General features: G+C 51.0%; 1 long non-coding RNA gene across 1 annotated transcript; it reads left to right on the top strand.

Annotated features, from left to right (window-relative positions):
* The first annotated feature begins 4,019 nt into the window (after positions 1–4,019).
* Positions 4,020–11,366, top strand: LOC144324216 (uncharacterized). The gene is made up of 3 exons (XR_013389738.1): positions 4,020–4,201; positions 8,367–8,544; positions 11,253–11,366. It is a non-coding gene; the product is annotated as an uncharacterized LOC144324216 (long non-coding RNA).
* The last annotated feature ends 2,636 nt before the right edge of the window (positions 11,367–14,002 follow it).

A 14,002-nucleotide genomic window follows, 5' to 3' on the forward strand; every position in this document is an offset into this window, starting at 1 on the left:
TCTAGAAGAAAACATAGGCAGTAATCTCTTGGGCATCGGCCTTAGCAACTTGTTTCAGATAGGTCTCCCAGCAAGAGAAACAAAAAGCAAAAGTAAACTAATGGGACTACACCAAACTAAAAAGTTTTGACACAGCAAAGGAAACCATCAAAAAAAAAAAAAAAAAAAAAAAACACAAAAAGGCAACTTACGAAATGGGAGGAGGTATTTGCAAATGACATATCCGATAAGATGTTAATATCCGAAATATATAAAGAACTTGCACAACACCAAAAATAATAATTCAATTTAAAAAATGGGCAGAAGACCCAAATCAACATTTTTCCAAAGACATAGCCAACAGACACGTGGAAAGCTGCTCCACATCAGCAATCCACAGGGAAGTGCACATTGAAACTTTACCATGAGATACCATCTCACGCCTGTCACACGGCTGAACTAAACAGACACAAGAAATAAGTGTTGACAAGGACATGGAGGGAAAGGAACCCTTGTGCGTGGAACTGTTCGTGGGAACGCAAACTGGTGCCGTCTCTGAAGAAAGAATGATTTGTTTGGAGATTCCTCAAACAATTAAAATACAACCACCATATGGTCCAGGAATTCGGCTCCTGGATATTCACCCCAAGAAAATGAAAACACTAGTTCAAAACAACATATGTGCCCCAATGTTCATTACAGCATTATTTACACTAAGCAACTCTGGAAGCGACCAAAGTATCCATTGACAGATGGATAAAGAAGATGTGGTCCATGTACACACACACACACGCACTGAAATATTACTGAGCCAGAAAAAAAAAATGAAATCTTGCCATTCATGACAACACGGATGGAATCTAGAGAGTGTTAGGTTAAACGAAATAAGGCAGAGAGACAAATAATGATTTCACTTATATGTGGAATCTACCCCCCCCCCAAAAAAAGGGGCAGAAACAGGCTCATAAATACAGAGAACTGGTACTTGCCAGAGGGGAAGGGGTGGGAGTGGGCAAAAGTGGGTGATGGGGAGTGGGAGGTCCAGGCTTCCAGTTATGAAGTGAGTCACAGAGATCAAAAGTATAACATAAGGAATATGGTTAATGGTGTGGTTGTGACGTGTGGTGACAGACGGTAGCTCCACGTGCCACGCAGGGGACCTCACAGACTTGTCGGATGACTATGTTGTATACCTGAAACCAGTGTAACCTTCTGTGTCAAACTATACTTCAGCAAAAATAAATGAATACGGGGCGCCTATGGCTCAGCGGTTGAGTGTCTGCCTTGGGCTCAGGGGGTGACCCCCGGGTCCCAGGATGGAGGCCCACATTGGGCTCCCTGCGTGGAACCTGCTTCTCCCTCTGCCTGTCTGTCTGTCTCTCTCTCTCTCTGTGTCTCATGAATAAATAAATAAAATATTTAAAGAAAAAGAAAAAGAAATACATACTTCTTTGACAGAAAAAAAAAAATTCTATTTACACAGCTGTCACATAATATCCGAACATGGACCAGGAACTTGAGACTGCAAGAGAATTGGGGTAAAATAGTAAAAGTATTGCTATCTCCTGAGAAATTTTAGACCTTCATTATGAAAACGTTTACCATTTACTAAGCATTCAGGATATGCCTTTTAAAATATCGGGGCACTTAATCTTTGCAGTGATCCTATGAAATAGCACTCTTCATTATTTTACAAACGAGGAAATTGAGGCTTAGAGAGATTATGCGATCAGCTCCGAATTGCATAACTATTAATTGGCAGACTCAGGAAATATGACTCAAAGCCTAGTGTTCAACTGTGTCTCCCACTTATGAAAGAAGTTGGAGGTGTAAATCCAATCTCTGCCTCCTAGCACTCTTCCATGGAGTCTGGAACACTCATTCATTCATTCTTGATTTATTGGAGAGCGAGCGAGCCAGCACGGGGAGGGGCAGAGGGAGAGGGAGAGAAGTAGGCTCCCTGCTGAGCTCGGAGCCTGAGCTGGGGCTCGATCCTCCGACCTGAGATCCTGAGCTGAGCCGAAACAAAGAGTCAGATGCTCGCCTTATGGAGCCACCCAGGAGCCCCAAGTCTGGAACTCGGGATGTTTGCCTGGCCAGCAGCAACCCGGCCACCTGTGCCAACCTGCAGGGACACTGGCCTCCCGGCGACAGCCCTTGGCTAAGGTGAAGAAGCCCAGTTCTGGGCCCACTGGCCGCTTGCTTCTGGGTGGGGGACACCCAACCCCTCTCTCCCCTCTCTGCTCTCACCCGTCGGAGACACTTGCCCTTCAAACCTCACAGGGAAGCTGCAAACATCAAAGTATTCAGAGACCAGCAAGGTTCTACCAATGGGATGGACAGACAGACAGGTTGTCCCAGAATAACCTCTGTGCAGCATTCCTTAGGTTGGAGCAGGAGGAAAATGGAATCGGTAGAGCCCAGCGGGGGGGGGTGGGGGGTGGGGGGGGGAGGGCTCAATCCTGGGACCCCAGGATCATGACCTGGGCTGAAGGCAGACGCTTAACTGACTGAGCCACCCAGGCATCCCTCAAGTAAACTTTTCTAAATGACACGTTAATTTCAGGGAATTGAAAAAAAAGCTAAATGAAAATGAAATATTCTAGAGTATATCACATGGCTTGGTTGCGACCCTTCACGTAGTCATGATGATGTAAGTAGAGAATATTGAACTCGCCCCAAACTGCATCTACAGTGGGTGGAGAGTGAAATCCTCATCTTCGGAGGCGGTAAGCAGAAAATATCTAAAACTGAAGTCTAGAATCGTGTAGGCACCTGATTTAGAAATAACAGGAGAAAAGTCTTAAGAATTTGAAATTTTTGAATTTTCTGCTCTGGGGAGCAGAAATCAGGAATGGGAGGAGGAGGAGGAGGAAGAGGAGGCTTTTTCTTTTGTGAAAGGAAGACTTAGGAGAACTTTTGGACTCTCCCTCCGGGATGCAGTAAGAGGACATCGTAGGCCTCGGAACAGACGGGACCTCAGCTGGGTCCCTCCTGCTTGGGGGACCTAAGACTTAAGTTCTGGGGAGTGACTTAAGTTCTTTGGGTTCCAGGTTGCTAACCTGTCAAGGGGGAGCATGAGCCCCTGGTTCATAGGCAAGGAGGGGTGGAGGCTGAGGGGCTCTGCGGTCAGGCTGCCTCGGCCCTGAGTGAGGGGAGAGAGAGCTCGTGAAAATTACTTGGTTTCTCTGCACCCGTCCTCTCTTCTGGAAAGTGGGGATCACGATAGAACCCGCCTCCCAGCGCCGCTAAATGGACTGGGAGATGCAGTGCAGAAGCCCCGGCTGTACCCAGCCCGGTGGGTGCGGCCCAGGCACTGGGTCTGCACCACAACCCATCCGGCCCCCACCTCCCAGGATGGGGTCCCGGGCACCTGGGCGGCCCAGGGCGTGACCCCGGGTCAGGGATCCAGGCCCCATCAGGGGCCTCGCCCTCTGCCTGTGTCTGCCTCTCTCTGTGTCTCTCAGGAATAAATAAAATCTTTTTTTAAAAGAAAGAAAAAGAAAAAAGAACGGGTGTTCTACTTGGAGAGCGCGTGTAGGACTCCTTCAACTCTCCAAGCTTTCCCGCTTTCCCCGATCCACTTACAGATGAGCACAGGCCAGGCTGAAAGGAGGCCCCATCAGGGCCCCCCTGTCTGCGGGGCGCCCCCCCCCAGGCCCCACCGGCCTGCCTCTGATGTCACATCAGACTGGATCCGTCAGACCGGCCACAGGGGGCCCGGAAGCCACCCCATCCCAGATGCCCCGGCCCCTCAGGACCCCCACCTCCCTGGGAGCCGGACAGGCCGGGCCAACCCAGATCCCAAGTCACTTCCTGCCAGGGCTTCTCAGCAATTCAAAGAACTTCGAAGTGCCGGTTCTTTCCAAACAGATTGGTTTCTTGAAACTCACGAGAAGTCAGAGACCAGAGAAGAGGGGATTTCTGAGAGCCACCCACTAGGATGGCAACTGGTACTCGGTAGTTTCAAATATTAAGCAAAGAAGAAACAATCGGCGTTGATGAGGCCGTATCTAATCTCCCTGAGCACAGGAAGTGCAGGCGAGCCAGCCCGATTTGTAGGAGGCCTTGAGGTTGCACAAAGCAGCCCTCCTCCGGCAGGGCCCACTCACTGCCTGCAGAGACAGGACGCTCTGCCTGCCTCCAGCTGAGCACACCAGAGGGAAAGCACCAGCAAATTCCCTGTGAGCTCTGAGCCAATCGGCTGCAACAGGGTCACCAGGTGAAGGGGATGGGGAAGCGGGACGGAGGGGAGAGGCGCTGACATGGGTCTGACCAGGCTAATCTGATGGGCCCAGCGGGAGACAGCAGCCAGGAGGCCCTTGGTGCCTCAGTGTTCACAGAGCCCCTACTAGTCCCTAGACATCGAACTAGGCATCCGGGCCGCGGACAAGGATTTTAAGCTGGTTCCCCCCACGGCCGGACCCTGCAGACCAGCAGGGTAGCTGGCCGCCCCCGGGAGCACAGGTGGTGTCAGGGAAGGATAACCTCCTGTTGTAGGACACCTGGGGCTTGGGCGGGCAGGCGGCCAGCTGGGGGAGGGGTGAGGGCGGAAAGAGATAAACCTCCCGTGCAAAGAAGAGGGTTCTGGATAGTAGGTGTTGCTGGAGGGGGGTGTGAAAGGCGCAGTAGGTGCATCTTCAGGAAAAGGTGTAAGCAGCTGGAAATGTAGGCAGGCTCCTCCTGGGGAGGGAGAGGGCGAGGCCGGGGGCTGGGGCCTGGTGGCTACCGTGGGCCAGGGGGGTAAGACGGGGAGGGATACGGGCCCGGAGCCCAGGAGGGAGGCCTTGTCTGGATGTCCAGATCTCACAGTGGGGCGGGGGCTGTCTTTAGAAATAGTTGTTAGGGGGCCGTGGGCCTCACCAGAGGGGTTCTCCTACTACAGAGGCAGGGAGGGGGCGGCTTATCTGATGGGTCAGCAGGGGAAGATACCAAGCTGGCCTGGCCCCTGGGGGTTCAAGCCCTGGATCTGCTTGGCCCCACGCTGAGAGGCTCCCCTGGGGCTGCAGCAGGTTGGTCTTTAGACTGAACCACTTGGAGCAAACCTAAACCCACAGCCTCCAATCAGCTTTATCCATAACAGGTAACAGTGAATGTCTTGATCTCCATCTCGTCTCCTACAGACTCACTCGGCTGGGAGAAAGTGTTATTTGCGGAAATCACTGCCAGACGCTCAAACCAATATTTTTAAAAATATTTTATTTGAGAGACAGAGAAAGAGAATGAGCAGGAGGGGGAAGCTGACTCCCCACCGAGCAGGCTCCCCGATGCAGGCCTCCAACCCAAGATGCTGGGATCATGACCTGAGCTAGAGGCAGACACTGAGCTGACTGGGCCCCCCAGGTGCCCCCCAAACAATATTAATGTATGTTTTGTTTGCTGCACTTTCCCATGGCCTGTGTTCCAAGCAGGTGGTCAGGCCTGTAGGACTCCCTTTCCTGACATGTTTTTGCAGGGTGGAGAAGCCATCGCTGGTTGTCTGTGCTTGGTGTCCTGGGGAGGGCGCTGAGAGAGAGAAGAGAGAGAGAGGAGAGAGAAGACAGAGAGAGAGAGAGAGAGAGATTGAGAGAGAGAGAGAGAGAGAAAGAGGAGAGAGAGAGAAGACATTGGACCCTGGGGCTGAGAGGAGAGGAAATGTCAGGTCCCTGAGGGCTGGGGTCTGGATGCTGCTGTGTCTCAAGCCTCCAGAGAGGGCGTCTGACCAGTGTCACTAGGAAGGCTGGACCCTGGGCCCAGGGGCACTCACTTTGCCAAAGATCCGTCTGTCCCAAGCAGCGAGGGTGCTGGACCTGGAGGGACCATGTGGCTGGACCAGGGAATATCTCAGCCACCATCAGCCCCAGCCAAAGAGCAGTGGCTTCGCCTAGAAGGGCCTCACAGGAGGAGCGAGCCCGGTGACCCACCCCCTGCGAGGAAGGGTGGACCTAACAGTTCTGAGACTCATTCCCTGCCAGCTCAGGAGGATGGGGCTCTGTGCAGATGGACGCGGAGTGAGACAGCCACGAAGGGGGCCTCCTTCACCTGGCAGGTGGGCCACTAAGATCCACCACCCAGCCAGTTGTCGTGGGGCCACGGCGGTGCTGGGAGCACTCAGGGTAGGGCTCCAGGAGCCAAGCCCGGACCACCTCAGACTCGGGGGTAAGTGAGGAAAGAGGGGCTGACGAGGTGCTGCTGGCAGGGGCCCAGCCGCCCGCAAGGAGGGCGACCAGCAGGAAGTATGCAGGTGTGGGCCAAGAAGGGGCTGGAAGGTGGCCCCGCCAGCTGGCCTTAGGGGGACCTCAGCAGAGAGAGCCACGGAGGCGGAAGCAAATGCAGGGGAGAAAGGTCATGTTCTCAAGAGTGGGGAGGATCAGGGGTCTAGGTCACGGGGACGAAGGAGATTCCTGAACCTGCCCTCTGGTGGAGGGGGAAGAAGCCAACGGAGCAACGGGAGAGACTCCAGAGCCGGATGGAGCAGACGGGGCGCTTGCCCAGGTTGGGAAGTAGCCCAGGCCACACGTAGGACGGTGGAAAGGAGGGGGCAGGTGGCCGTCGGCAGCTTCTGAGACAGTTGCCCAGTGACTGCTTGTGTCACCCCCTCCCCTCCCACGGGGGCTGGACTCGTTGACTCACTCCCAACAAACGGAAGCTGTGCAAGCGACGGCTGCCACTTGTGATGTCAGGTTATAAAAAGACTGCGGCCTCTGTCCTGGGCCCTCTAGTCTTGCTCTGCCCCAGATTGCTTCTCCCCGGGGGGGGGAGCAGCTGCAGCCCTCTGTAGGGGCCCCGGGCGGGAGACCTCAGAGAGAGCATCCTCCCTCCGGGCAAGCGCTGAGGGGACTGCAGCTCCAGCCACCTGATTGCAATTTTACGAGAAGGCCTGAAGGAAAGGCGCCAACTAAACCACAGCCACAGCCGGTGTCCACAAACCAAAAGACAACAAATGTTGCCTCGAGCCACAGAGCCTGGAGTGTGGCAGTAGATAACTAACAAGAAGCAGAAGGTTGGTATTCGGGGAAGACAGACATCTGGGGGAGCGTGCACCCAAAAGCCTGTTTTCTGTGCTGAGAACAAGCAGACACGAGGAACAGAGGTTTGCCGTGGCCTCTGGAAGACAACTCAGCTGGCCAAGGATGCAAGGGGTGGACCACCGCCCTTAAAGACCCAACTGAGATGGGCAACAGCAGAGTTGACGCTGCTGCCACATGCAGTTAAGGAAATGTTGTCCAGCTACCTCCGCGCCCTGAAATAGGAGGGACAGAGGTGGTCGAAATGACCAGGCCTGGGAGTCGATAAGATCAAGGAGTAGAAAGCCAAAGAGGCGAATTGGTTGAAGATGCTAGCAAGAGATGGGCTGCAGGGGGAGGAATCACATGGAGGTGGGGAGCGGGGGGCAAGAGGTGCTTGGAAGGTCATGATTAGCCGGGCAGAAAATGGGGCGCTGGGTGGCTCAGGTCATGATCCTGGGGTCCTGGGATGGAGTCCCACATTGGGCTCCCTGCAGGAAGCCTGCTTCTCCCTCTGCCTGTGTCTCTGTCTCTCATGAATAAATAAATAAAATCCTTTTTAAAAAGTGGCAGTCTCCATGAAGCCGATGAGCTGATAGGGTAAAGAGTTAGAAAAGCAAAAGGCCCCAGGCCTGGGTTCAGAGGGGAGCGGTTCTAGGTGACCAGATGACTCGGGGTGCGCCCATGGGTGCAGGTCTGTATGATGGAGTGCCCTCTGCCAACTGCCCCTGTCTGACTCAAGCCAATCTGGGTGGCCCCTGAATGCCATGCTTTCCCCACAAAGGACTTCTGTGGCTCTGCTCTTGCCCTATCTGCCAGGATTACCCTCCATCCCACCCCCATTTGTCCACCTCCCAACATAGCCCATTTATTTTACCCCGGCATGTTCCTTTTCAACTCTCAAGCTCCAGCTCATGTTCTGCTCCCTCAGTGAGGGCCTCACAAATCTCTCCAGTCTGAGCCAACCTCTCCCTACCCCCAGGCCAGTGTTGCGCCTGTTACTGCCCTACGGGATTGACATAGGTTATCATTAGGTTGATGCGGTTTTCAGTTTTCTCCGCTGGAAGATACACCCTCGGAGGGCAGATAGTGCGAGCCAGGATCTTTAAGTAGCTGATGTTCCTAGCAGAGCTGCTGATTCACAGTCCACGCTCAGCTCCGAGCTGCATAAAGTAACTAAACGAAAAGGGCGAAGACACTGAGCAGACAGTAAGTCTGCCTGAGGAACTCCGAGATCAGAAAGGCAGTGGCGGGAGGGGAGCTGGTCTCCTGAGCACTTTATCTGCTGTGCATCTGCCAACACTCCCGACAACCGTGCAGGGCAGACCTTCCATGGTTTGGGAGACGGAGGCTCAAGGGTTCAGACCCTTGTCTGTGACTTAGGTCTTCACTCCTCCCTAGGTTCTCAACAAGTTTCAAGACCAAGTTCTGCAACCATGCTGACGACCCCCACATTTCATCTCCAGCCCCACTCCCAGCTGCCTGTGCAGCATCTCTACTGGACTTCTGAATCTTTACCATAGTCAAAACCAAACTGATTCCTCCCATAATATGTCGCCCCCTGGTTGTCCTCATCCTGGTAAGTGGTGACTTCCCTCTACCAGTTAAGACTAAAAAGCTGACTCCTCTCTCCACGGACCCATACGCAGCCATGCGCAGCCATCCTATGGCACCTGTCAGCTCCGCCGCCACCAAGGGGTGTCTAAGTTCCGCCACCCACTCTCGCTTCCAGGCCCTGCCCGCAGCCCCCAGCACCACCCACCTGGACCATTGCAAAGTTCCTTCCTCCCTACCTGCATCCACACCTGCACCCCTCAGCCCCTTCTCAACACAGCGCCAGGGAGGATGTTCCAAACGTAATTACAACTGCTTCGCTCTTCTGCTTAGAGCCTCCGAGTAGGGCTCCCATTGGAGTGAGGGCGCAGATGTGCACGAGGGCCAGCGGGTCGGCATGACCTGACCTCCTGGCAGCCCCTGCTCTGATTGTTACAGTAGCTTTTTCAGAATTTAATTCACATATATCTGGGTTACTTAATATGGACAATTGTATGGATCACAGCACATTCACAGAGTTGTGCAGCCATCCGCTCAGTGAATTTTGGAGCGCTTTCCTCCTTTCAAAGAGAGGTCCTGCTTCCTGCAGCCATACTCCTGTCTCCCCTCTCCCTGGGCCTCAGCACCCTTTCTGTCTCCCTGGATTGGCCTACTGTGATATTTCCTACAGATCTGTCTGGGTTTTCTCTCCTGCTCCTGCCCCCCTCCCCCCAGATACCTCCTCCCTTTTCCTCCCCCACCCCACCCCCACTTGAATACTCCCTGCTTGCTCCTTCCACAGGGCCTTTGCACGGCAGTTCCCCTCCCCCACCGCTGCACAGCCACACCTTCCCCTCTAAAGGTCTCTGCTCAAGTGCTACCTCCTCAGGGAGGTCTTCCATGGCCTCTACACAGAACAGCCCTTCCACCATTCCCAAACCCCCACACTCAGTTTTTTTCCACTTCACTCAACATTATAGATAATATATATCATAATCATATATATCATATACTTGAAATGTATACTTTTAAATTATGTCCCCCTGACACCCATGGAACAGAAATTCCAGAGGCAGGGATGTTAGCACTTCTGTATGCTCGGTGCCTTGAGCAGTATGGGAAGCGTACTTTATAAATATTGTCAAATGAACAGCAGATCTAGGGTTTGAACACGAGTCTCCCAGACTTCAAAATCTATATCCTTAGACATTATCCACTGCACATCTTAGAGAATGGGAAGGAACTGAACGGGTGGCACAAGGCAGAAAGGTCTACCGCCCACGTCAGTGTGGAGGATGCTGAGGTACATGGCCCAGCTCTCCCGTCAGGATGCGGCCTGCGTTACCCCTGCTGCGGGGAATGTTGGCAGCTGGCCGCCCACAGCTGCATCTTCAAGGTTTGCCCTGGCATAAAGAGGCCGCCTCACCCAGGGCCACTTCCCCTTTCCACCACAGCCTGTACCAAATGGTCAATGCAGGGGTTAGAGCCTTCCCTGAGCTCTGTTTTTAAAGGGCCATCCTATATGATCCTGTAATGCCACTCCTGGATATTTATCCAGAGCAAACTAAAACACTAATTTGAAACGATATATACACTCTTGTGTTTATTACCACATTATTTATAGTAGCCAAGATATGGGAATAACCCAAGTATCCACCGAGAGATGAGCAACAGATAAAGATGTGAGATATATATATATATATAATATAAATATAAATAAATAATATAAATATATAAATATAAATAAAATATTTATTTGTATTTATTTTATATATGTGTGTGTATATATATATATATGTATATATATATATATATATATATGGCAAAACAGAATATGACTCAGCCATAAAAAAGAATGAGATCTTGCCATTTGTGACAACAAACTTTGTGACAAATGGATGGACCTAGAGGGTATTATGCTAAGGGTAATAAGTCAAAGACGAATACCATATGATTTCACTCGTCTGTGAAATTTAAGAAGAGAAAAAAAGAGACAAAAACCAGATTCTTAAATACAGAGGACTGGTGGTTGCCAGGGTAGGTGGGTGGGCGGATGGGTGAAATAAGGGGATTAAATAGTACACTTACCAGGTACCCGGATGGCTCAGTGGGTTAAGCCTCTGACTTGATTTTGGCTCAGGTCATGATCTCAGGATTGTGAGACTGAGCCCCTCATGGAGCTCTGCACTGGGTGTGGAGCCCATCTAAGATTCTCTCTCTCCCCCTTCTCTGCCCTTACCCCCCACCCCTCAAAAAAGAGTACACTTATCATGATGAGCACTGAGCAATGTATAGAATTGTTGAACCATGAGAGTGTACAACTGAAATTCATATAATACTCTATGTTGAAAACTTTTTAGTTGAACTATTTGAGAGAAGGAATGGGGTGGGGGGGCGGAGGGGCAATGGGAGAGGGAGAAGCAGGCTCCCTCCCAGGACCCTGGGATCATGACCTGAGCTGAAGGCAGAGCCACCCAGGTGCCCCTAAAACCTTTTTTTAAGTGTGGCCTATACATAAATGGAATGTTATTCAGACAAAAAGGAATGAAATTTTGATACATACTACAACATGGATGAACCTTGAAAACCTTTTGTTAAGTGAAATAAACCAGACGCAAAAGGAAAAAATAATAAAAAAAGGAAGGACCATCCTAGCTCAGAGCTCCTTGTGGTATTGGCTGAAGCCTTTGCCATGACCGCATCGAAGTTCAACTTTTCCCTGTGTCCATCCTGCTTCCTTCCCTCCCCCCACAGGTGTCGATCTTGAGAGCACTCCCCAGCAAGCCCTGTGCGCACCAGTCTCACGGAGTCTACTTCCTGTGATGCTCGGAACAAATCATCCAGTGGCTTTATAGAAAGACTGAAGGAAAAAAAAAAAAAAAAAAAGAAAGACTGAAGGATCACTGGGAAATTGGACACAGAACAGATAAGCTGGGCCCCTGAAAATCACACCCACCCAGCCCCAGATGAACCAATCCTACCTATATCTGCACGAACCCGGCTGTCATCACATCCCTTTTACCAAAAGAACATGGAAAGGAAGAAAATGTGGTATGCACAGCCCATGATTCCTTCCACAGCCCTGGGGTGTCCCTCACGTGATAGACAGCCCCATCTTGGTTAAACAGACCTGAGCTTAGACTGTCTATGCTGTGACCTCACCCTGCTGAGCCAAGTGTACAATGACTCATAAGTCATCAGGCTCAATCAAAATTTCCTCTTGGCTACATACCCCGCCCCCACCCCAAGGCCAGTGGTTATCACCACCTCCCCCTTCTGGAGCCAGGCTGCTGAGTGGGAGAGAAGTGGGAAGGAGGAAACAAGTCAATTAAGAAATGACAACCCCAAGGGGGCAGCAATATCCCTGCCTCAAGTCTAGAGAGGAACAGGCGAACACTATTAAAATCCTACTCGCCTGTCAACCTTTTAGTTAAATAAGAAATTAGGGGGATACCTGGCTGGCTCAGTAGAGCACGCAGCCCTTGATTTCAGGATTATGAGTTCAAGCCCCACATTGGGTGTAGAGATCACATCTTTAAAAAAAATTTTTTAGGGATGCCTTGGTGGCTCAGCGGTTGGGTATCTGCCTTTGGCTCAGGACATGATCCTGGAGTCCCCAGATCGAGTCCCACTTCAGGCTCCCCGCAGGGAGCCTGCTTCTCCCTCTGCCTGTGTTTCTGCCTCTCTGTGTGTGTGTGTCTCTCATGAATAAATAAGTAAAATCTTATCTTTAAAATAAATAAATAAATAAATAAAATCTTTAAAAAATTTAAATAAAAATCTAAAAGAAAAAAAATTAGGGGTGCCTGCCTGTAGGTAGAGCATGAAACTCTTGATCTTGGAGTCATGAATTCAAGCCCCACATTGGGCGGAGAGATTGCTTAAAAATAAAATGAATGAATAAATGAGAGGAAGAAAGAGAGAAAGGAAGAAAAGAAATAGAGAGAGAAAGGAAGAGCGAGATCAGAGGGTGGGACCCTCCCTAGTGTGAGAAGAGCTTGAGGGCAGTTATCAATCGCCCTAAATAACAGTAAAGATCAAGGCTCACATAGGAGAGATTGAGCACTAAGCTGTGTTCCCGAGCACTTGACATATATTCACTAGTTTCAAACTCATAACCCCACCAGGAGGGAAGTCATGAGCACCCACATTCTGCACCTGAGGAGACCCAGGCACAAAAAGCTTGAGGAAGGCTATGGAACTGGCTAGGGCCTCACAGCTCCTGAGTGGGTTTAGCCAGTGTACCACACAGCTGGTGTGTGTCATTCAGGGCTGCAGGCAGTGCCTGGGCTTTGCGGGTCACGCTGTCCCGTAGCCCTCTCTCACAGTTGACCACATGCCCCTCAGGAGAAAGCGAACCTGGTGACAGAGGACACAGGGTAAGCCCCCCTTCTTCCCAGCTGGCGTCCAGGGCCCACTTGCATCTCCCCTCTGGCTTGATTCATGGTGTCTGCTCTCTCTTTGATGCATTCATTCTTTCCAGATTTTTTACTTTCTTTCCATTTGCTCACAAGGGAAAGCCTGCTGGGGCGGAAACATCACGCATGAGTTAAAGGAGAACAATGAGTGCTGGTGTGCTGAGGAAGCCATGAGTGTGGCGGCTGTATTGTGGTTCCGCGCTTCCTCCAAGCAAGATCTGATCTTACACGACGCCCAGCAGGGCTGATGGAGACATTCATCACTTCCTCCCTCAACAAAAGGTGCTAATAAAATAAACTTTTCCTCTCATGGGCCAGTTGACCCCTGTATTGATTAGAGCACGAGTTCTATGGACTCTGCTTATTGACTAGTCCTTTCAGAGTCTGTATGATTGTATGATTGTGTCCCAATACCTACAAGCCCCACCCCTCCCAACACACACACACACACACACACACACACACACACACACGCAGAGCTGTGTTTTCCCTTGGGCATCCCTGAGTAGCCTTGCTTATTCCTTACTTACCTCCTTGACCAGAAACCAAGGTGATCCCCTGAGGTTCCTGATTTTGAAGCTGGAGACCACCCAGGTTTAGACCAATGTTGCTCAAGCTGTTTTCATTATCACTCCCTAAGGAGCCTTATCAGATGTGTTTTCCCCTAATCACCCTTCTCCCTGTGACATTATTATCTATCAGTGTATCTCAGATATTACAATGATTTGTATCCCTAAGTCTTTCTCATATACCTCTCTCTGCACCCCCCCTCAAGAAACAATTTTCACCGCTTTGGGGGCAACACCCCCTATTGAGAACACATGAACTAGAATGAGCAACTGAGTTCCCCACCATGGCACTCTCTTCCTTTGGGAGGGGACAGCTGACATCCTGCCCAACACCGCATCTCTTGTTCATGGTTGTATATAAACTCCCATCTACCTACCTCTCAAAGTCATACCGTAAGCCCACAGTGATTTCTCTCCCAGGCAAAACCAAGAGAAAGGAGTGCCTGTGTTCACCAAAAGACCAGTACAAGAATATTTGTGGCAGCTTTATCCGTATTAGCCAAAAATTAGAAACAAT

The sequence above is a fragment of the Canis aureus genome, chromosome 11 (genome assembly GCF_053574225.1).
Source record: "Canis aureus isolate CA01 chromosome 11, VMU_Caureus_v.1.0, whole genome shotgun sequence".
Taxonomy (NCBI): domain Eukaryota; kingdom Metazoa; phylum Chordata; class Mammalia; order Carnivora; family Canidae; genus Canis; species Canis aureus.